The following is a 22,801-nucleotide window of genomic DNA, read 5'->3' as shown; positions in this document are numbered from 1 at the left end:
GTGTTTATTCTCTATTAAAACCCCTCTGAAAGATTAGTCCCCTTGCTCGGAGGAGCAAGACACTGACATAGGCGCTATCTTTAAAAGAGAAAGCACGCAAGAAAGTGCCAAAATGCCTGTATTTACTAAAGAAAAAGTTTATTGTGAAGCATATTTTGTGATTTTAAACTCCTAAATGCCAGTTTGTGATATCAGTGTTTATTTGCTATCATTAAACATTTAATTTAAATGTGACCTTATCAGTAGCAGAAGCTACTCTGAAGGAAAGAATCACATCTTTAAAGTTAATATTTACATTGATTAGGAGCATCACTGTGGTGTAGCGGTTGGCACCAGCCAAAAAAGGGAGTCGGTTTGAACCTGCGGACCAGCTGGAGCTTTACATTGTACGTTTGTTACTGACAAATAACATAAACAGACACTTGTTGGTGGGATCTGTTCATTGTTAGTTTCTTTTCAAGGAATCTGTAAGAAAGGAAAAAAAATAAGAATAAATTATTTATCGTACCATGTTTGAGAATAAAAAATGAACACATTTACAACATGTGTATTAAACGGGCTCATTCCTTATCTCGAGGCTTGAGTAAGGCTGCAGATGACAGCTGACTTTCATAATCCATGCATGGCTTCTGTCTTTGTCCTGCAATTCATCTGCACATTGTAGTCTTCTCACAAAGGCCCATTAGCGTTTCTTTATCATGAGTCTTTGATGCACCTTTTGAGAGAAATGGCTAATTAAATAGTCAATACCTCTTGCAATTCCTGGAAATTTGCTTATTATTGATCCACTCTTCATCTCTCCTGCTGTGAACCAGATGCATTTCTGCATTGATCCCACATCAGACTGTGCAGTGTACCGGCACAGTATTTTTAAATCTCAGGCTATTATGTATTGATCTCAAAAAAACTTTTCATTTTTGCTTCAAAATACGTACAAGTTTAGTCTGAAGAGGAGTCACTTTCAGCTGAAAAGCAATATCGGACCCACTGGGGTATTAATTGCGCTGCTCTTAATGAAAAAAAGTATTTGTTTTCATTAATTTATCTGAGGTACTACCAAATGTTCCTGTGCTCCATTAGTACAAAGGACATTTTTGGATTGCTTGACTCCTTTATATAAAAAAAAGGAAAGAAAAATCTTTTCCTCTGTCATTGCCAGCATCATCATTTTTCTGAAGGTGTTTGAAATGTTCCGCCACCTCAGTGTTAATTCATGCCTGATTTACATGATTTCTATATATGGCTCCTACTTCAAGGTACACCCATTGCGGTTTTGATACAGAGGTGCTTTGTTGTGAGGAAAGGGAGAAAAAAAAGAGACCAAAAAACAAAAACAAAAGTCTATTTCTGTCGAACGACAACCCTCCACAGTGTTGCGGATGTCAGAAGTTGAATTTACAAGACAAAGGCGGTGAGTGCACTGCCGACATGCTGCAGCTTTCTCCTGACAGAGGGATGAGAAATAAACGGCAGCAGTTCAAAGGAAAACACGTTCCCTGTGTGCTGAAGTAAGACGTTTGGCAAGATGTCCACTGTTTCTAAATGACAGCTGCAGGTCTGTCACTTTATTTGTTCTCTACTACGTATTAGCCATGTGTTGATTGTAGCTTTGGTCCCTCTTTTGCTTCTCCCTTTTTTTTTTTAAATTCTCAACTCAGACTATCTACATTACACTGGCCAGCATTTGTTTCACACTTCATTTCCAGGCTTCATCAGTCAAGCAAACAACAGCAGCACTTGCTAAGCTTGTAGTAATAAGGTGCAAGGAGCTACTGCAGGATTTACATGTTAAATCTGAGCATGCTTGTGTCTCACATACATTTAGATGAATTTACTTGGAGTGTTTTAATTGTAATTAGGCATTAATCTTTAAATACGGTGGTTTGAAGATGCAGTGACCTCTAACCAGAACAGAAATCCTTGTTTCTGCATATTGACTTCCTGTAATCCCTGTTAATTCCGTATGCTGCTGAACTTTTAGAGTTTACAAGTACTTTAAGTTGTATATGTGGGAAAAGTCCCAGTGTATGAATATGTAATGAAGTTTTACGGAGCCTCAGCCATGATTATGGCTTATGAATATGCATAATTTAAATGTGGGAGACTTTCACACTGTTTGGGAATTTTTCCAGGCAAAAAAGGGTGTCAAGCATCGCACTGTTGCTGCACCAGAGTAACTGATGGAGAGAAATTCTTAATGTATTCAGGAGAAAACAAGGAAGACGTTGTCCGTAACACAGAGTTCCTGCCTTTACTGTTGTCAGTTTCAGCAGGTGGTCACACGATGAGGTGAAAACCTGCAACTACAACACTTATGGAGCTGATTACAGATCTGCGGTTTGTTTGATTGCTCACGGTGGTCACTGTAATATTAAGATGTTGTTATAGGTTTGATTTTTGCCTCCATATTGTAGCCGCGTGGCTTTGCACTGCCTCTGTTTTTCAAGCCTATGTGAATAAACAGAGTGAAGCAAGAAAATCTTAGATGTGGAATGAGAGCATCATTTTGGTAAATATAGCAACCTTGGATTGTGCTGCTGTCTTCACATGTTTTCTTCAGCTTTATAGCCCTCAGTCATTCTGTGTGTCTCCGATGTGTTGACCTATATCATTATGACTGCAGTCCCAGACGTTTCATATGATTATGATTTAACCAAACTATGAGCCGCTTCACATATATTTTTCCCACTCACAACTTCAGTTTATGCACAAAAGGTTTTGAGAGATACATATCTGGTATTTCTGTCTGTTTTGATAAAGAGAAGTTTCTTTTTAATACTTCCATCACATTAAAAAAATTATAAAAATCAGCATTTGTTTCCTAAATGTTCCAGAAACTAAGGAGAATCCCCAAACTTCACTGCGAACACTTTTCATTGGAACTACTTTCTGTCGCAGAAATAGCACCTGTGAAAGTTGTTCACTGAAATCTCTCCCTTGTTCACTCAGTCACCTATATAACAGATTCTCAATCAATAAAAGTGTCGTGAAGGGTTGTGATATTTCCACCAAAACTGCACCAATCATCTGTGACTCGTTAGATTAGCTTGTCCTCACACCACAAAGATACCTGCCTGCATCTGCTTTCTCTCTCTCTCTCTGCATATGTCAGTGAGGGACTGTGGCTGAGACTGCGCCCAGGTGATGAATGACCAATGGTGGATAAAGTACACAGCAATAACCTCCAGGCAATCCAGAGCACATTCGGGTACAGGCCAGCAAATTTATCATTCAATTGTCAGAGGATTTTTATCAAGTGTGTTTTCTCTTGTGTCTTTTGATTTATTTTGCAATTTATAAAAGTCACTCTGAGTCAGCATTCGACAAGTGTCATGAGGGCCGTTTCACAATAAGCTTAAACAAGACAGGGAAATATAAAGATTTGAATAATGCCCCCCAAAGAACAAGGATACACCAGCCATTTTTTTATTTGGGAAAAAAAACATTTTTGTCGACAACAGAGCAACATGAGTGGTGCTGAGGCCAACAGTACGCTACAACCTAAACAGGCGACCTCGCTCTCTTTCCTCTCTCTGCTCAGACGAGTGGAGTGCGTGGGTTTGGGCAGCATGGTGTAGGAGGCACAAACCCTGCTAAGCCCCGTGGGCTATGAACACTCATCAGCACATGGAGTGCACTTCACTATCTTGCACAAAATATACATGCACCCCCATTACGCAAATGGTCTACAGCAGTGGAAAAGTTGTCTCAGCAAACCGCTTGTTTATTTCTGTCTAGCAGGCTAATTGTTAATCATTTTCTTTTTAATTGTGGTGGAGGAGCTGGCCTTTCAATCTGCAGTGGCAGGCCTCCCAAGGCTTGCCACAGCGTTAATGTGATGCTCAGGCTCATGCGTTTTGTCTTGCAGCAGCAGCCTGTCCCCCGGCAGCCACTGAGCGCAGCATGAAGGCAGCCCTTGAGGGACATTACCAGGCCAGCCTCTCGGAGGCGTAATATCTAAGCTGTTTCTCTCTGGAGGCAGGGAGCCTGGTTCTCTGTCTTGCCCAGCTCTTGCATCTCTCTCTGGGGGCTTGGCAGTGCCTATGTGGGGGTGGCAGTGATTGATGATGCCCACTCCGTTTAACACACTGTGAAAACCTAGCAGCAGATGGGCATCTACAGATGTGTGCTTCATTGAAAAGCTACACAAGCCGAGGTCTTAAGGAAGTTAGCTTTGCCACAGCATGTTAGTGTGCCTTTTTACATTTGTTGTATATCATGTTTCCGTTTTTTTGCATTTGAATCACCCCATTGAACATGTATCATTCAATATGGCACTTGTCAGGAGAAGGGTAAGCAATGATTCAATGGGTTGCTTCACTCTGAGAGCATAAAGCCTGTTTAAACATTATAGCACAATGGGAGGTTTTTTTCGACACGTTGTAATGCATTAAGTTGCAAATTTATTGCATGACTACATGCATGAATTTTCTTATTGTGCAGTTTGGAACCATCTGTGAAGAAATAGCATTTGTGCTGCAGGTTAGCACTTACTCATTTTGAAGAAAATTGACCCCCGCACCCATTGATTTCCTCCACCAGTCTGATTTGACGTAATAATCTTATCAACTTTACAAGACTGCAGATGTGAATAACTTAAACATTCTAAAGTTATTTCCATGCAAAGGGGAAAAGAGGGTAGGAGGAAGTTATTTGTCGGTCTGGTGAAGTGGGAGGAAGTCCCATTTAATTGGATTTTGACGTGCCCTGTTGTCATGGCACCCAGATCCCAACTCTACACATGTGTGTGTGTGTGTGTGTGTGTGTGTGTGTGTGTGTGTGTGTGTGTGTGTGTGTGTGTGTGTGTGTGTGTGTGTGTGTGTGTGTGTGTAAAAGACAGAATAGGAGCAAGCGAGAGACAAGTTGGAGGAGAAATGAAGACAGAGAGACAGACAGATGGGGAACAAAAGGGCGACGATTTATCTGATACAGGAAATGAGGTTCTGTAAGGACCGTTTAGTGATGAAGGTACAGACAGTAATAGCAATTGAGAGAAATAAATGCGTTTGACCATTTCTCCCAACCGGCCCGGACTACAGCTGGTTAAGTAACCACGAATCCCTTCACCAGTAGCAAGTGAAATCACAGCCAAGAGGTTTAGTGCATGTGTAATGAAGGGACACAAAGTCCATCTGCATCTCAGTCTGCTTTGAAGCTTTGATGTGGCATGTGCTCTATCTCGTTTTATCTCCAAAGGCGACTCTATCAAAACTCAGATTAGCAAAACACACATATCATTTGTCTGTGCTGGATATGAAGTTCAAACAACGATCCTCAACATCTTTTTTAACCCTTGACTAACTAGTAGACAAACAGTATGGGGAAACAGCTACTTATACAGTACTTGCTGCTGTCTAGGGTGTCTTTTATAATTCCAGTGGAAAGCGCTTTGGTTAAAGGTGTGTTACTGACACGCTGAGTTCAATTTAATTGTCTGAATACATAAAAAAAAAAAGTAAATCAATAAAAGAAATCTGACTTGAAAAATAAATGTTAAGGCTATTAAAAGAGCAACATAAGGGTGGATTAGACTTCTATCCTCAGGAGTAACAAACTGAGTCCCATTTCAGTGTGAATGTAAACACTAATATTGACATGGAGAGCTCCTGTAGCTTAACTGTGAACAAGGGAGCTCTAGCCAATCCACTCTAACACTTAAACACACATAAAGACACTTCTTTTGAAGATGCTTTACGTCACAGACAAAAAGACACTTCTGTGAGTGTGAGGCGTTTGATTTTGAGGAGTTCCCAAAGCGGAGAGCAGATTTTCTTAAAATAATTTTCAGGATGCATAATTTCAAGAAATTCTGAGACATTAGGGAAATTCTCTGTGTGGAGGAGGTACAGTAAAAGTTTTAAAGAGGCACATTGAGCCTCTTCACATTTAAAAAAAATGGACTGAGACACTGCTTCTGACGGCAGCTTACAATTTTCATAGCATAGCGTTTCATTTTGTCATTTCCTTTGGTTGACAGAAATCAAAATACCTAAGGCAACACCTTACTGGAGCATTCAAATCTGGACAAGCACAATCGAGTGTTAATCACCCAGGATGCACTGCAGACACTCAAACATTAGACAAGGCGCAGCACGATAGCTTGCATGGAAAATTCATTTTCTCCTCAAATAAACAAGGAGGGAAATTACTTTGATCTCTGAATGGAGAAGAAATATTAATAATCTTTTTAAAGATGCACAAAGGTGTCCACGTAGCTTGTTTTCATTGCAATTTGTCAAATAGTGGTGAATCTGGAGTTGGTGTTTTTTTGTTGTTGTTTTTCATGTCTGTCTTAGAATCTGTGTTTGGAGACATTCAGAGCTTTAGAACATCTGCTAAAACACTGTATTTAACTCAGACTAGCATCTTTTCCTTTACCTTACTGAGTGAAAGTAAACAGCAGGTGAAGGAATCTGAAGGAAAGAGCAATGATACCAATGCTTTGTGAGAGTTGATGTGGAGTCCCTAAACTGAAAGTCCTTTGACTTTTATGCTACCTTCAGCCTGTTCCCATCAGTGGGTGAGGTGGGTTAGGAGGTTAGGGGCCATTTTTTTTAAAGAACAACAGTTTGCTTGCTGACAAACTTTCAAAATATTAAACTGCACTAATCTAACTTTCAATTAAAAAAATCAAAAGTGGATCTTGTGATTTTCTAAAACAGAGCTCTCATCGCTCTGATGTATAAATCAGGTAGCATCTGAGGGCATTTATTTTACACCATGGGATACGAACTTGTTGCAGCACCATGAGATGGTGTTGGTCCACAAGCAGCCAGGGGTAGTAAACTATTAGACTTTTCAATTAATCCATTTTTATGAACTGTTAACAGTGACACCATGCCATGGGCAGCATGGTGATCAGCAGTTTTCCCTGTGGCCTCACAGCAAAAAGATCCTCTCTTTGAATCCACCATCTTGCCAGGGTATGCATGTTCTCCCTTTGCTGACCTTCTCTCACGAGGCTATTCTAAATTGTTCATAAATGTGAGTGTGAGTGGCTTGTTTGTCAGCCCTGCCACTTGCCCTATGGCTCCAGCCCCCCGCGACCCAGAATTGGATAAGCGGAAGAAACTGGATGGATGGTTTTTATTAAAAAGCTTAACTGCAATTAACACTGAACAAAATCCAGTTTGAAAAGGTAGTCACCTGCGTACACAAAGGTTTGGCAAGGCTAAATTAAGCTAAGCTTTGCAAATGTTGTGGATATTAACCCACATCGAGTGAAGGATTATTTCTGGCCAAGTGAGCGTGAATCATTTCTAAAAATCTAAAATATTTGAGTTTCAGATTTTTATATCTTAGGCACAAAAGACTGTAGTGTTTTGTTTTGTTTGTTTGTTTTCCCCCTTTATCTAACAAGGCCACAGCTCTGTGGCTAACCTTGCACTAACCTAACCCCAGTAGAAAGCTTTGGTCGGTCTCTAGAGGGCTGAAGGTTTCTATCCTCTCAAGCTTAGACTCCATTTTATTCTATTCTAGGATAGCTGGGGTGTATTTGTTAACAGTTTCTTGAAAGTGCAACTCTCTAATGAGGAGTTTCCCTGACTGTTAAATTGTGAGTAGAATCTCTTGGCTGGATGCCTGTTAAGCTCTTGCTAATTGTCGGGGAGGAGGGTTACCTTGAAAACACTCTTCAACTCTCACTTCACATTAAGGATTACCAATATAGGGGAGTGAAAGGAGAATAGAACAGACTTCAATCCACAAAAACTTAAGATGGGATCCTATGGGAAGATCCCTGCCCATTCATCTTTAATGTATCTCAACTTGTGCTCCGAGGCTCAGAGGACTGACAATGGAGAACAGACAGAACGAAAGAAGAATGGGGAAAGAGAGAATTTGGAAGGAGAAAAAGGAGGACGAGGGGGCAGCTTACTGGGGAATAGGAGTATACTGTGAATGATTGATGAGAAGGCAGGGCTGTTGGGTGCATTCGCCAAGCAATAAAAATGGACTAATCCATCCTTTTCACTCCCTGAGGATCATATCACCATAGCTGTCACTGAGGGTCTGATTTTGAGAACTTTTCAGTCTGTTCACTGACCAGTTTTCGAGAAGCAGAACTAGGGGATGGGTTTTGTGCCAAATGGTATCCATCCTAGCGGAGCCCCTGCATCCTTTCCTTTTTTCAATCACTTTTTTTTTCATTTCTATCATGCTTTCACTCACCCCGGCTGTCTGTCTGTCCATCTGCCGTTTTGTCTTTCTGTGTACCTGTCCATCTGACTGTTGTTTGGTTAATTTGCTTGGATCAATCTGGTCTCCCCTCAAATGTCCACACTCATCTCCTGTGTCATTTCCCCCTTGACCAGCCACTCTCACCAATGTAATTTTCCCTCCACATTCACCTTCATTCACGCTGCATCCTGATTACCCTTTTCTCCCTCTTGTTACTATTTTCCCATCAGCTGTCGGCCGTTTTTGCTAAACACAGAGTGACCCCTATTGGTGGAAAATATGCTTACAGGCAGTAATGGCACATCTTTCTCTTCTCTGGGGGACCTCGACCGTGAAATCAGGCTGGCATTGGCTACACTGTGACAGACCCTCTGTCTTGGGGCCATATTTGCCCCCTGCTCTCTCTCTCCACTTGGGAAGTAGCACCAGTCAGCAGGTGGGTTTAGTTTCCTTGCTTCATATGTCTCCGTAGTGTTTCCTCTTTCTTTAAAAGCCACTCTGCAGCTGGCCCTAATCCTAAGTCATTAAAATGACCAAAATCTTATAGCTAGCATTTAGTTCTCAGTCTAAAATAAACAATAACACAAAAACAGCATGCATGTGAAAGCAGTGAAAGGTGCTGTTTATTTTTTTGACATCTAAATAGCACACTGAATGCAATTTAATACTGTGTTTTTCAGTTAAATGTCTTAGACATTTTTAACAATACATCCCATTTTTAGCCCTTCCCAGCTCTAGTAATAATTCCTCTTTGCATAATACATTTGAAAAAGCAAAAAGATGTCTGTTTGTATGAAGACCCTGACATATACAGTATAGCAAAATATTGGATTATTGCTATTATTACACATCATGTGGGCAACATTATTAGCTGCTTACATAACAAGGTGTCTAAAATGATCATTTTATTAAATGGCAAGACTAAAGGTCCTCAAAATTGTGTTTGCGATGTTATTTTCATATTAAGAAAGAAAAGATGTCGGGTTCTCTGCTCTCCCAAGTGCTTCACCATCCATCTGATTCAATTAGATCAGAAAAAGTAACCAGAAAAGTCAAAATATCTCAAAAAAAAAATTTTGTGACCGAATGAGATGAAATCATGTGTATCATGTTGCATCAGTGCTTAAATTATGACTTAAATATTAAGTTAAAAGACTATTATTCTCCTTAACTGCAAACAGCTGCAAATACAAATGTACATGTTGGTCTTTTATTTGAGGTTTAAACAAAGCCTCCTCCTCATGCTTTCATAGTACCTGAAAATACACATGTTAATATTCGTTGCCTCTATTCTAGAGACTTGATTAAAATTTGTGTTTAAACCTGAGCAGTGTGTCATGACAAGCTGAAAAGCCATGACAAATAACAGGAGGCGACAGCATTAGTCAAGAAAAAGAACAAAAGCTTTTATTTGAAATTAATGACACTAAATAAACGTATTAGAGTAAATGCCATGAGGCATGTAAGTCAGTAAATCATTAGTGCTGGCATGTTTGCATGCAGCTCAGTATTGATTCTTACTGAGTGCACCTTTATATTGGGGAACCCCGCGCCCAGACCAGACCTGAGCACACCTATGTGGCACCTGCAACACGTAACACACAGACAAAGACTGCCAGCTCTGGGTTATCACAAGATATATATATGACAACCCTTTATATGTGTGTATAAACATTTTACTTTTAGATACATGCCAGTAAATTGTGTTTATTTATTGAATTTGTATTTATATTTATAAATATATTATATAAATATTACCTTAATTTCATTATGCTTGCATAATGACAGTAAAGAGTCTTCAATCTCGAGATGCAGTGAGACATTATTTTTCAAAATAAATGCTAGTCTTGCTCTGCAGTTGCTTGATGTGTAACTAATCCAGTGTAAGCTAACAAGCTAACTTGTGTTCACAGCATGTTTCAGTACTTTAGTAATTATAGGAACTGTGCACGCCAGAGCACAATTAAACTTTTTTTTTTTTTTTTTGAAATCTTACATCCAAGTTGAAAAAGCACACATAAACAACAATCATAAACCACACTATTTTTAAGAACTGCTGGCTATAATTTTAGTTTACGCACTAAGGAATTAAATCAGCCAATGTTCCTCCACATTCACTTTGCTGCTGTACAGCTGTAACTGCATGACCTGTGTCCAGAACATTGTCTTTCCCTAAATAAATTTAATGCAATTACTCTGATTTTAGTCACGTATCTATTTGAGAATGTTATTATGTATGTATCCTTTTTTTTTATTGCTTTTGGAAGTCAAAACTGAGAGAAATGAATCGTCTTAAGCGAAAGCTCTTAAGTTATGACACAGACAGCCGAGATTTCCTTTGAATGTGGAGTGCAGTGTGCCAGGCTGTCTACAGTAAGTGGAGTGTAATTGGGTTTCAGTGCAGAAAAATGTCCTGAGTTCGACTTCAAGTTTAATTTGTTTAGGAGAGGAAAGAACGAATAAGATATATGCAAATATGACTAGATGACTAGAGGCGTCATGACAATGTGGACTTTTTAAAGGATATTCAGCTGGAGAAGAGAAACAAAAAGAGATGACGAGATCCTTTGTTGGAATCATCTTGTGTTTTTAAGAAATCGTCCTCAAAAGACCAATTAGGGAAAGCATCACTGACAAAAGTTACACAGGGAAATTGGGGCCAGTTACACCTGACTTCCCAGCAGCCAATCACATTCTGCTAATACAGCGTACTTGGTCTCTGGATGTGACTGGACCCCCTTTCACACTTTCAATTACCTCACATGATTTCCTTCAAATTTCATTTGATGAGACTGACCCTTTGCCCCAGCCACACAGACAAACCCATAAACGTCATCCGTGAGATTTTGATTTAGAGAGATCCAAGTGATTAAAAGGTAATTGTTGAAATGTGTCAAGGTGGCTTGTTTAATTATGGCGAACGAGGCATTCATTTGGACTCGACTTAAAATAGCTCGGCGGGTAACTAACACTGCGAGGCTTGTCTGTGTGAATGCAGCACTGCCTTATTTACTTTGCAGAAGTCACAGCGATGACCCCTGGGGAACATAATTAAGGTGGAATCAACATTTCATTCTGTACGTGATGAGCATATCAAAACAATTATGCTCTCCAGAAAAGGGATAGGAAGCTTGAAGCAGGAAAAAAAATGCTGATAAGCACGGCCGCGCCATCTTAAATTGTGAGGTTTAACAGACAGTTTTGAGTATTTAGACCGGCTTATCCGCAGGCTGCTGCTTACATGGGATAATTAGGTCCACTGTAGTAACTGGAAGAGGTAGCTGGTGGAGTGGGAGTTCATGGATTCAATCAGGCTGTGTATTTTACTGTACTGTTAAGCACTTGAGCTATTCGCCCAGTCTTGTCACTGGGGAACTAACAGAATGCTTTAACCAGCTCTTTTAGATTTGTCAGGCACATTTTCATTGCCACTGATTTATGTGTCAGGTCATAGTCCTCCACTGGCGTTAATGTATTCCATCATTTTCGCTGTGTGTGAGAAGAAGAGAGGCTATGAAGAGCTTTCTTGCCTCCCGCAAAGTTTGAACTGGGTCACGGTAAAGACCTTGCAGGCCATTTCTCTTTGGATAAGTATCCCTTTCATGCCAGGCCAGTTACACACCAGACACTTAAGCAAAGTTCATTTTCATGTAAACTAGATGCCCTTTTCTTTCCATTTCAAGTGGAAAGTGTGTATTTGACTATTAACCAACAAGGACATCACACTTAACTATTAATATTTACTTGGAAAGTTGTACGGTGTTCGCATTTACAAACACGCTCTTCTGAAATTGCCATCCCGTGTGCAGTGAGTAGCACATTTGCAGGGGGTATTTTTCTTTCATATTGTAGCCACTATGTCTTTTTTCTTTGTTTTGCATTCGATATTTTGATTTTTCATACAAATTAGAAAGGCTATTAAAAAAAAACACTATTTAAAAATGAAAGTTTCCTATCTTGCAGCAGCTTGATCAAATGCCTTGCTCAAACAAAGCTATTCAAATATATTCAGATAATAAATGTACCAAACAGAAAGAGACGAAACATCTGGTATCCTTAAGAAGCTGGACGGAGATGAAGATAGTGTGTTGGCACTTTTTTTTCTTGTTGTTGTTGTTGTTTTATGAAATGAATTATTAATGTTTTGTAAAATTCATTAATTGCCTGATAAAGTTCTATAAAATAGCTGAATGTTGCAAAGAGACTATTCCCTTTATCATGTCTACTGTATTTACTGTTCCTGCAGGTCTTTTCACCAACACTGCACATCATAAATCACACAAAAAATAGGATCCAGCATAAACATATTATTTTGCATGTTTCACTGGCATTAAAACACAAACGCACACACATATACACACTCAGTATAATTGCAAAACTAAATTATGGCAGCCATGGGGAAATATGAATTATTTTATGTGTGCTGTACTCATTTCACGCCTGATGGACTCTCACCTTTAACCAGGAGGTGCATGTCTTTCAGTGCCGTTTCGGGCACGGGTATTCTAATAGAAGAATAATGGAAGCATTCTTTCTTTTTAATTGGACATTGTTAGAATGACATATCAACCCCGCTGCAGGAATGGCCTTTCCATGTATACTGTAATTGAAACAGTCCCTATTTTCCCCTCATAGTCCTCTATACAGGAGACTGAAACAGGCAATGTTTGGTGAATCTGGACCCCTTGCACAGTTGTGTATTGTTGATGCTGCTTTGCTGAGCATCATTTCATCATATCAGGGTTGTTTTTTTTTTCATATTTTCCTATTAAAATCTTGATGTTTATGTAATTTACCATTTATCTTCTGGGTAATACATTTTTCGTGTGCATAAACGCATTATCATACAATTCCCTTTGTATTCTCATTATTGATATTAGCAGTGCTATCACTACTGGTGATTCATCCGCCTTCATAGTATTTGTTTTCAGCAATTTTACATTCCAAAGGCTTTGATTTCCATTAGCATTTTTGCAATTATCCAGAAATTCCATTAAAGTTCTTGGCAATGAAATGACAAGAAATGATCACCCTATTAAACCCCCGAGCTAAAAACATCATAATGTGCATGGTATTGTGTGGTAATCGTTTTCATTCAGGAAAAAACAGTGAATTACTACCTGTGTTTAACCACTCAAAATTCCATTTTAGGTATTCATCGCATGAGGCTGACAAGCAGACTGAAGCCGAGTAAATAAAAACTGGCAGCCGCTGGATGAATGACTGCATGTTTGGGTCATGATAAGGAAGAATTACATTTTTACACATCACTGAGGAGAGGAAAACAAAGACTGGTGTGAGGTTAAAAGCGCTATAAACTGCTAGAGAATAACCAAGTAAAAAAAACAATGAAGTATGGTTCTCTCTTAGCAGTTTAAGCCTTTTCCTCAGTGGAAGATGTAAGTGATTTAGAGCTCATCAAAAGCACACAGTATGGCCCCCAAAGCACACATAGTAAAAAAGCATGATAGTTGTCCACAGAGCGGGTAAGGTACTGTCTTAGGCTTCAGGGGGCACTCCTAATGGAGCCATTACGAAGTCAGTTGTCATATCCGAAGGACTTCATTAATCATTACAAGTGGGATAATGCGTCCTCATTTAACAGGACAACTTCCATATTCTCCATATTCTGTATGATCAATCCAACACTTAAAGCTCGATTATGGTTCCCATCCATCCAGGTCTGTCTTCATACGCTTAGCACTAAAATAGCTTCACAGCCATAAAAACATATGCATCTGGGAATCAAATAATAAGAATACTACTTTATTTGTGCAGCCATGGTGGGTCACCAAAGAGGATGAAAAAGTAAGTTATGATGTTTTGTCTTTTTTTCCATCTAAATAAGATAACAATGTTCATGTTGTGTGTTGTCAGTGGATCCTTTGTTTAATTTATTTTATTAAAACAACTATTGTCATAAGCCAAGGCACACAGCCATGATAACAAGGAAGCTGCACACACGAATGGCAATTAAGATATTTATTTAAAATAAAGAAGTATCAGGAAATAATGTAAAGTAACAATGGCAGGTGAAGTCATTGCTCTCAGTGCTCAGGAGTGAAGAGTTTTGTGTAATGTAAGGAAAACCAACCAAACATCAACCAAAATCCAGAATGGTGTCTTATGGTGAGCTTTTGTAGAGCACTGGATCAATGGGCCCAGGTGTTATCGGTGCTGACGACTATGGACAAGGCAAGCCTCCTCTCCAGTACCTGCAGAAAACGGCTGCCACCCACACAGACAGAAAGGGAAGGTGTGGTGAAGAGGGCCATGACACTTCTACTACTAATTACTGTGCCCATCCATGTGCATGAGATGCAAAATAAAATTTTGGCTTGTTTTTTCCTTTTTACACCTAAAAAAGCAAGCATAATTAACTGATTCCATCCATTTGTTTTATTGCCGGCTCCTGGAGCTTATCCCAGCTGTCACATGGTGAAAGGATGGGTAGACACCTGGACAGGTTGTCAGTGTTTCACAGGGGCTGACACAGAAAATCATACACTCTTAAATCCACACCGAAGCCTATTTAAATTTGCCAGTTAACACAGTAGGTATCTCTATGGACAGTGGAAGGATGCTGGGGAGCACAGAGAGAACCTGTGGAGGCACAGTGAGAACATGCAAACTTCACACAGAAAGGCCCCAGACAGCCAGCAGATTCAAACCCAGAATCTTCTGGCTGTGAGGCAACAGTTCTAAACGCTGCACCAGTGAGACATTCAGTTAACTTATTAAAAAACATTAACAATAATACAAATAAGAAGAATGAATGACAAGCTATTTTAATAGTTAGTTTAAATTGTGTAGATCTGACAGATTCGTGCAGATTTGTTTTTGCCTTTTCTGAGTCTGAAGCTTTAGATTTAAATTTCAGTTAAAGGGTAAAATAATATTTAGGTGTAAAAAGCAGAAATCCAGATTCAGTTCAATTAGAGAGGACAAAGCAGGGGCACCAGGCCTACTGTACGTTATCCCAGCCAATTGGCAGCTTGGCTCCTGAGAGCCCACTCCCACTGGGTGCGAATCAGAAATCTAACAGCTAATGACAACAGTCACCCCATGGTACCAGTACTGACAGCAAACTAATGCCCACACGTACAGAGTAGAGCACAAGAGCTGTCAACACCCCGTTATGATCCTGTGGGTATATAATGACCAAAAAAAGAAAATAAAGAGGAGGAAAAAAAATCACTCACAGTTTAAGCTGATGACTGTTATTTCTTTTTCTCACACCTCTTAAGGATACTTTAGCCATTTTCTATTAAGAGCAGATTTTCCTCTTCAGTGTTTCTCTTGCAATAATAAAATGTTGAATCACATTTAGAATAGGAGACTGTTGAATGGGTTGGAAAAGCAATATGTTCATTGCAAATGTAATTCCAGCTTTCATTTGAAACATTTAAAGCCGGGGTGGTCTTGCAATATGGTTTAAAGCATAGACATATCAGATGAAAAACAAACAACGAGAAACTAGAATTGGTGTACTTAAGTCATCTCACACAATTTTAATTAATCTGTAAAAATCTAATAAGCCTATGAATTCTATGTATTTTAGCAATGAGCAACTCGACTGACTCAACAGCTTCCTGTAAAATGTTTTCTCTCATTTCTGTTCTGAATAAAATACCTTGAAATCATGTCAAACACTGACCAAATCTCCAGTAAATACTGAAATTGCTTAACATTTGGTGATTTCAAGGGTCAGAAACATTCATATTATTCTTATACTACCATTAGACCCTGTTTGTGCTACTGTTTGTTTGTTTTTCTCCTAATTAAACTGAATTTGTGTGTATAAGCAGAGCAGACCTGTATTACAAGTTATTCATTTTACAATGGCATTGCTAATTAAAAATGAATTATATATTATTTGGATTTGTATTGATTCCACTTACATGTTTTAAGAGGAATTCCTCTGAATTTACATATAAATGACAGTCCTCTTGGCACAGTAGTGTGTATTTTTTGTGGCTCTGCTCTGCTGGACAGCAGTGTTTCTAAAACATGACCCATTTGACTAGTGTTAAGAAACCCCATCTTCTGCTTATTTGATTGTAATCTTTATTTATTTATTTTTTTAATGAGTCTTTTGCCATCCCCGCTGCTGGAGCCCTTTAATTATTATTTATTAATTTGCTTTTGTCGTAAAGCTACAAAAGCCTCTAGCAACAAATCCCGCAGGTTGTTATGAGTCAAGCACTGAATATAGTGATGGAATCACTGAAGAGCTGCGCACACTGAGACGAGCACTATCTCCAGCGTTCAGCCCCTCCACCAAGCCAAATCAAGTTTGTGTTATCAGTATACAGCTTATACCACAGTTCTGAGCAACGTCAGCAAGAACAGGAGCCCCGAGGTGAACAGACATCAAAGTAATCAAGCAGTGAATGCAAGAACTGAGAGTAGCTGTCACACCATGAAACTATGTTACCTCTTTTATGCAGCACAAAGGAATAACTCCCTAATAAAATCCCAACAAACACTATTAGGCTATTTATTTTCCTTCTACTACCATCATACGCAAACACAATCATGCACTGTGACTGTTTTATGCTTAGCTCCTTCTGGCCATAACCTGCTTGATTGATAAACACTTGTTCAAGTTTGAAAAAAAGCAAAGCCGAGACTGAAGAAACAGCAGTACATTCGAGACAATCCTCCGAGTAAACAGGCATCAGCCTAATTCATCTTGAGCAGCACAGCAGCACAGACATGGCAGAATGCAGGACCGTTACCATTTTCAATTTTGATGCAGTTATTTTTTTTTTTTAGGATCGCTCCACAGTGAAGATTTTGTATGACTGAATCACCACAATATGAGCGAAGCGCTTCAGCTGAAACTCGAGGTTCTTTTCCCGAGATCCTGGCAGTGAGTGCATTAATCACCACAGTCTCCCTTCCTAACTGAAGACAGAGAGCAACAGCTGGGGGAGAGGAGCTCGGCTTTAAACAGTACAGACTGCAGGAGGTTCAGCCATCACTTCTTGTTGTGAATTCTGACATCAATAGTAATGAATACCTTGGAGCGTTGCCTGACTGCCTGAGCCTGAATTGCTATAACACATGAGGCCAGGAATTGGAAGGGGTTTTTGTTTGTGTGTCTTTCTGTGTGCTGGTGTCCATGTCTGTGGGTCTGTGTGTAACCATATGTACTGTATCCACCTCTGTTTACCTGTGCAAGCACATGCGTTCCTGCCAGTGTGTGCCTTTTTTTAGTGTGGATATGAGTAATATGCAGAATAACCGGTAGGGCTAAATGACCCAGACTGACAGGAACAATTAATCAGAACATTGTTGGAGCTCTTGGATGAGGCTCCATGCCGAGGTTACACCTGCAAGGGCTTGAGCTGCACTGGGATCCAGCACACCTACACACAGTGATCTTTAAATGATCTATGGCTGGCTGGACAACATTTATTTCAAGTACAGAAAAAGAAGTATTTGCATGGTTGTTGGACAGTTAAAGGCTCACTTATGAATTATTATACATTTTCATGAGACACCAAAAGCACAAAAATCTCCTTGTTTTATTGCCCCAAATTCTAAGTTGGGGAAATGTGTACAAAGCAGGGGCGTAATTTGGGTTGGGGGGGGGTTATGACCCCCCTCAATAATCAGACTCAACCAATATAACACCCCCCCCCCCCCCCCCCCCAAATAAAATTATGAATTATCTTGCATAAATAGTCTGTTGATTTTCTTTATTTATTTAAGGTATTACCAGCAAAATAATTGCATGTTTAATCATCTGGGAATTTACCCAGATTTATTTATGTACACAGAGATCTTGAGGCCCCCCCCCCAGTGTTCAGTTACGCCAATGGTACAAAGTAAAGACCAACATTAGAAAATGTCATAAACCCAGATTTTAATCACAATAGAACATAGAAAACATATCAGATGTTTAAACTGAAAGAAATTAGGCCATTTTGAATTTGATTGCAACAACACATCCCCCAAAATGACATTCTGGGATGGTTTTCCATTCTTGTCTGACAGAGGATACTAGCTGCTCAACAGTCCTTGGTCTTCTTTTTCATTTTATAATGTGCCAGATGTGAAGTCATGCTGTTGTTAGAGATATTATGTGGCTTACCATCCAAGGCTTTCTAAAAGTAGAATGTGAAGCAGAGCCTTCAGCTATGAGGCCGCTCTAATATAGAACCAGCTCCCAGCTTAGATTTGGGAAACATCTATTCTTTCTACTTTTTTTTTTTTTAGATTAGGCTTAAAACTTTCCTTTTGATCATCAGAACATCACTACTGCATTTAATCATTATTATTAATCTCCTGCATAGTGTGTATATCATCATATTTTTCTGTGCTCTCTTCTCTTTCCCCTCACCCCGAGAAGTCAAGGTAGATGGCCGCCCCTCCCTGAGTCGGGTTTTGCTAGAGGTTTCCTTTGTTCAAAGGGAGTTTTTCCTTCCCACTGTTGCCAAGTGCTTGCTCTGAGCCATATTGTCGGGTCTGTATGGACTTTTGCTGTAAATTGGTGCTATATAAATAAAATTGAACTGAAGTGAACTGAACCAAATTGCGGGCCAATTTTGATTTTCTGCCTTGTCCCTTGCACAAAGATGCGTTTCTAGATTCTCTGTTGTTTTTTTTGATGATATTATGCACTGTAGATAATGAGGTTTTTCCTTTTTTTAAATTTTGAAATTATTCCACAATTTGTGAACAGGCTTTTTTGCAGATTGCTGAAACTCTTCCTCTGTAAGATTCTCTTTTTATAGTCAATCATGATAGTGACCTGCTGCCAATTAACCACATTAGGTGCAAAATGTTCCTCCAGCTGTTTTTTTAGTACCACTTACTTTTCCATCCTTTTGTTGTGCCTGTCCAAACTTTTTTGAGAAACAGTGCGACCTTCAAATTCAAAACGAGGTAATAATTTTCATGAGATAGTAAAATATGTTCTATTGTGAATTAAACATGGGTGTATGAGATCTGCTAGTCACTGTATTATGTTTATACTGCCATTTTACACAATGTGCCAACTATTTAGAAATTATGGTTATAATTTAGAGTATGTGTTCTGCCAACAGAGTAAACATAAGTCCAGTATTCTCCTTCTAGCTCTCTTTTGGCGAAATATCTCAAGGCATGAATGTTTTAGAGATTGCAATGAATGCATGTTTGTCTGGAATTTTTTGTTTTCAGTGTTGCCCTGATCATGTTTAAAAGTTTAAAAGACTATCTGGAATCCAAGATCTTTGTCTTCAACTTTGGTATCCAACACATTTTGACGAAGCAGTATCTCAGAGTAGTAAAACCAGTTAGGATTGGACAAACTGGTTTTCAGAGGAAATAAGTTGCGACAATAAAACCAAACTGTCAAGTCGCATGTAGTAAAACAAAAATACTGAAACTCTTAACAGAGCTAAGATGTACTGCTGAGTTCGGTGACCCATATTTCACAGATTAATTGCATCATTAAAACAAAAATTATGATTTAAACATCTCTCATTAAGCTATCTTTCAACATTCTCCAATTTTGTAATATATACAACACAGGAAGGTTAATTTATTTTTTTTTTAATTAAAGAGGCCCTAAATACACTTTAATTACTGCTGGCCTATACAAAGGTTGACAAATGACCCTAATTAAGAGAAAACAAAACAAATTAGAGTGCGTGATATTTAGATAAATACATGTGCTTCCAGTGCACATCTAATTGAACAGGTGTGCCTGAGCAGCATGCTCAGGTAGCTGATACATTACGGTTTTCTGCTCACATCTTTCTCTGGGAATTCAGTTGTCACTTATCAAAGTAAATCTAATTAAACACAAGCTTAAAACGTGCACCCTCTCCATTCTGCTGATCTTTTGTCCAATTTTCTATCAATAGTGTTGCCACTGATCCAGTGGTAATGCTTTGCCTCCTCTGCACTCACACACAATGCCAGGAGGTCTTTGCTTGATGTTCTATGTAGGACAAGTCGTAGTGTGTCTGAGGTAATAAATGAACAAGATGAATGTGGGGGATATGTTCATTTGAAAGCTCTTGTCACTGAGGGTTTGTCGTCCGGCTGCACAAAGGGTAGAGCCTTCCTGCCTGATTTACTTTAGATTCAAACCATGGCTAAATTGGAAATCGTGAATCACTCTGACACCATTGGCATAAGATGGATTAGTTCAGTTAAAGGCTGCCTTTTCTTTACTTTGGATCTTTTAAAAGAAATCATACAAAAATTAATTTTTCTGACAGACGGCTGACCCGGGCAGCCAGTGAAAGGAATAGCAAAGGGAGGCCGGCACTGAGGCACTACAAAGCTGGTTTTATCAGCACGGCACTATCCCAACCACATCCAAAAGCTCTCAGCAGCACAATGAGCCTGGCTGAATATTTGATCAACTGTCTCAGGTTTAACAAGCCTTGCCAAACTACACCTGCCTGGAGGAAAAAGATATGCCTTTGAGCAGGGCAATGCCTCCCCCAAGATGTTAAGGAAATAAGCGTTTGATGTTCACAACAACCGATCTGCACTAAGCTCATCCATTCTTGAGCACTTGGATTCTCAGCAAGGTTCAAGATTTGCATTTACTGAACAATAGTTTTCTGAATGCCAACAATGTCTTCCATTGTAGCCTAGCCATAAATTACAAAACAATGCACTCAACGAGGAACTACTGTACCCGTAATGTTGCTTTTACAGGTTGGAGTCAGTAAAACACTGTATAACTTTGCTTCTTGCCAAGTGTCATACAACAGATGTTTCTTGCTTATGCCTCTGGAATCTCTCCCACAAATAAAATCAGAGATAATCCTCTTGTAAGAAAGTGTAAATTTATGTGCTTTTGCTATATCTCTGAATAAGCATGTGTGTGTACTCAATCACATCGTGGGGACTGTCGGTGACAAAAAGCAGTCGCCCAGTGTTAAATTAAAGTAGATGTACCTGTAAATAAGGTTATGGTGTGTCTGTGGGAAAAAGAATTAAAGTCAGCGTAATTGTCTGTTTGTTTGTGTGTGTGTGCGTGTGTGTGTGTGTGTGTGTGTGTGTGTGTGTGTGTGTGTGTGTGTGTGTGTGTGTGTGTGTGTGTGTGTGTGCGTATGTTTCTGTACGTGTGTATCCCCAAACTTATGGTTGCTGGCTGCAGCTCATTGCCCTGCAGTAATATCAGGCCTTACAGACACCTGGGACCAGTGGTGTGGGCCCTCAGAAGAGGCAGCCGTCTGGCAACTGGCCCTGATTACTTTCTCCACTCTCTGGAACTCAACTCTGTGTATGCCATTAACAAGCTCCACGTGGTATGATCCCAACTCGACCATGCCATTAAACCTCTACACAAAAGCTAGTTTACAAACACACGCACACACACACACACACAAACTGCACAACTTAACCATCAGTCCACTGAAACCTCTGCCACCTGCAGACCAACGTTTTCCATAACCTCTCCTTTGAGAGCAGAGCCTGCACAGCGGAAACTGTGAAGCAACGGTGACATCTAGTGGCCAAATTACTGTATAAAACAAAAAGTTGTAGATTTGTTTTGCTGTGCTGCCCAAACAGCTAGTAGAATTATTTGATTGTTAGTTGCTTTCCCGTCCTTTCATAAAAACGTTATATTTTTATTTCATTGCTTGTGCTATTCATATTTATCATTTACTTGTACACAACTAGATGCTAAAAATTTCATAGCTCAGTTAGGGACGGGCTTTTTTAGGATACTTTTTATTATCTTCTTGTGTTCAATTCTACATGTTTACACTACTCAAATTATATAATTTATACAATCTATTATTTTATTAATTTGATTTTTAATTGTGCATTTTAATAGCCTGTAAATAACTCATGTAAAGTGTAACATTCTACTGTTCAAGTCTACACATTTACATATGTCAAAAACACAGAAGTATTTATATACATATGTGTGCATATATGAATAAGCATATGTATATGCATATGTATATGCATGTATATAGATATGTGTGCGTGCATATAAAGAGTTCTGTGAATAAGTATTTGCCCCCTTCCTGATTTTGTTTCAGTTTCATTGACCACACCCAGATCCCACTGCCAGACCTGCTGAATCAAGAAATCGCTTAAATAGAATCTGTCTGACACAGTGAATTAAGCTAAAAGATCTCTGCATGCAACAAGTCATGACATCATATAAGGAAACTCAGAAAGAACAGAGCAATAAAGTCAGTGACATTTATCATTCTGGAAAGGGTTACAAAGCCATACAAAGGCTTTGGACCCCATCAAACCGTGATGAGAGTCGCTATCCACAAATGGAGAAAACTTGGGACAGTAGTGAAGCTCCACGTGCGTACGCTGGTCACTTCCCAGGAGTTACCAGTATACCAAAATTACTCCAAGAGTAATTTAAGACTCATCCAGGAGCTCTTCAGGCCACACTGAGAAGGAGACTGAGCAAAAAATAGTTTCACATTTGCCAAAAAAACTCCAAAACATCTTGATGATCCCCATGAGTTTTGGGAAAATATTTTGTAGATTGATGAGACAAAGGTTGAACTTTTGTCTCATCTTGGCCTTCCAATTGGGGTCTGGGATGCGGGGCCTCCCTGCTACTGCGAGGCCAGGGGCAGTCTGCTTGTCTTCAGCCCAGGGAAAAGGGTGGCATCTCCTGGGTCTGGGT

The sequence above is a fragment of the Pelmatolapia mariae genome, linkage group LG10_11, assembly GCF_036321145.2.
Source record: "Pelmatolapia mariae isolate MD_Pm_ZW linkage group LG10_11, Pm_UMD_F_2, whole genome shotgun sequence".
Lineage (NCBI taxonomy): Eukaryota > Metazoa > Chordata > Actinopteri > Cichliformes > Cichlidae > Pelmatolapia > Pelmatolapia mariae.
This window is presented reverse-complemented; position numbering follows the sequence as displayed.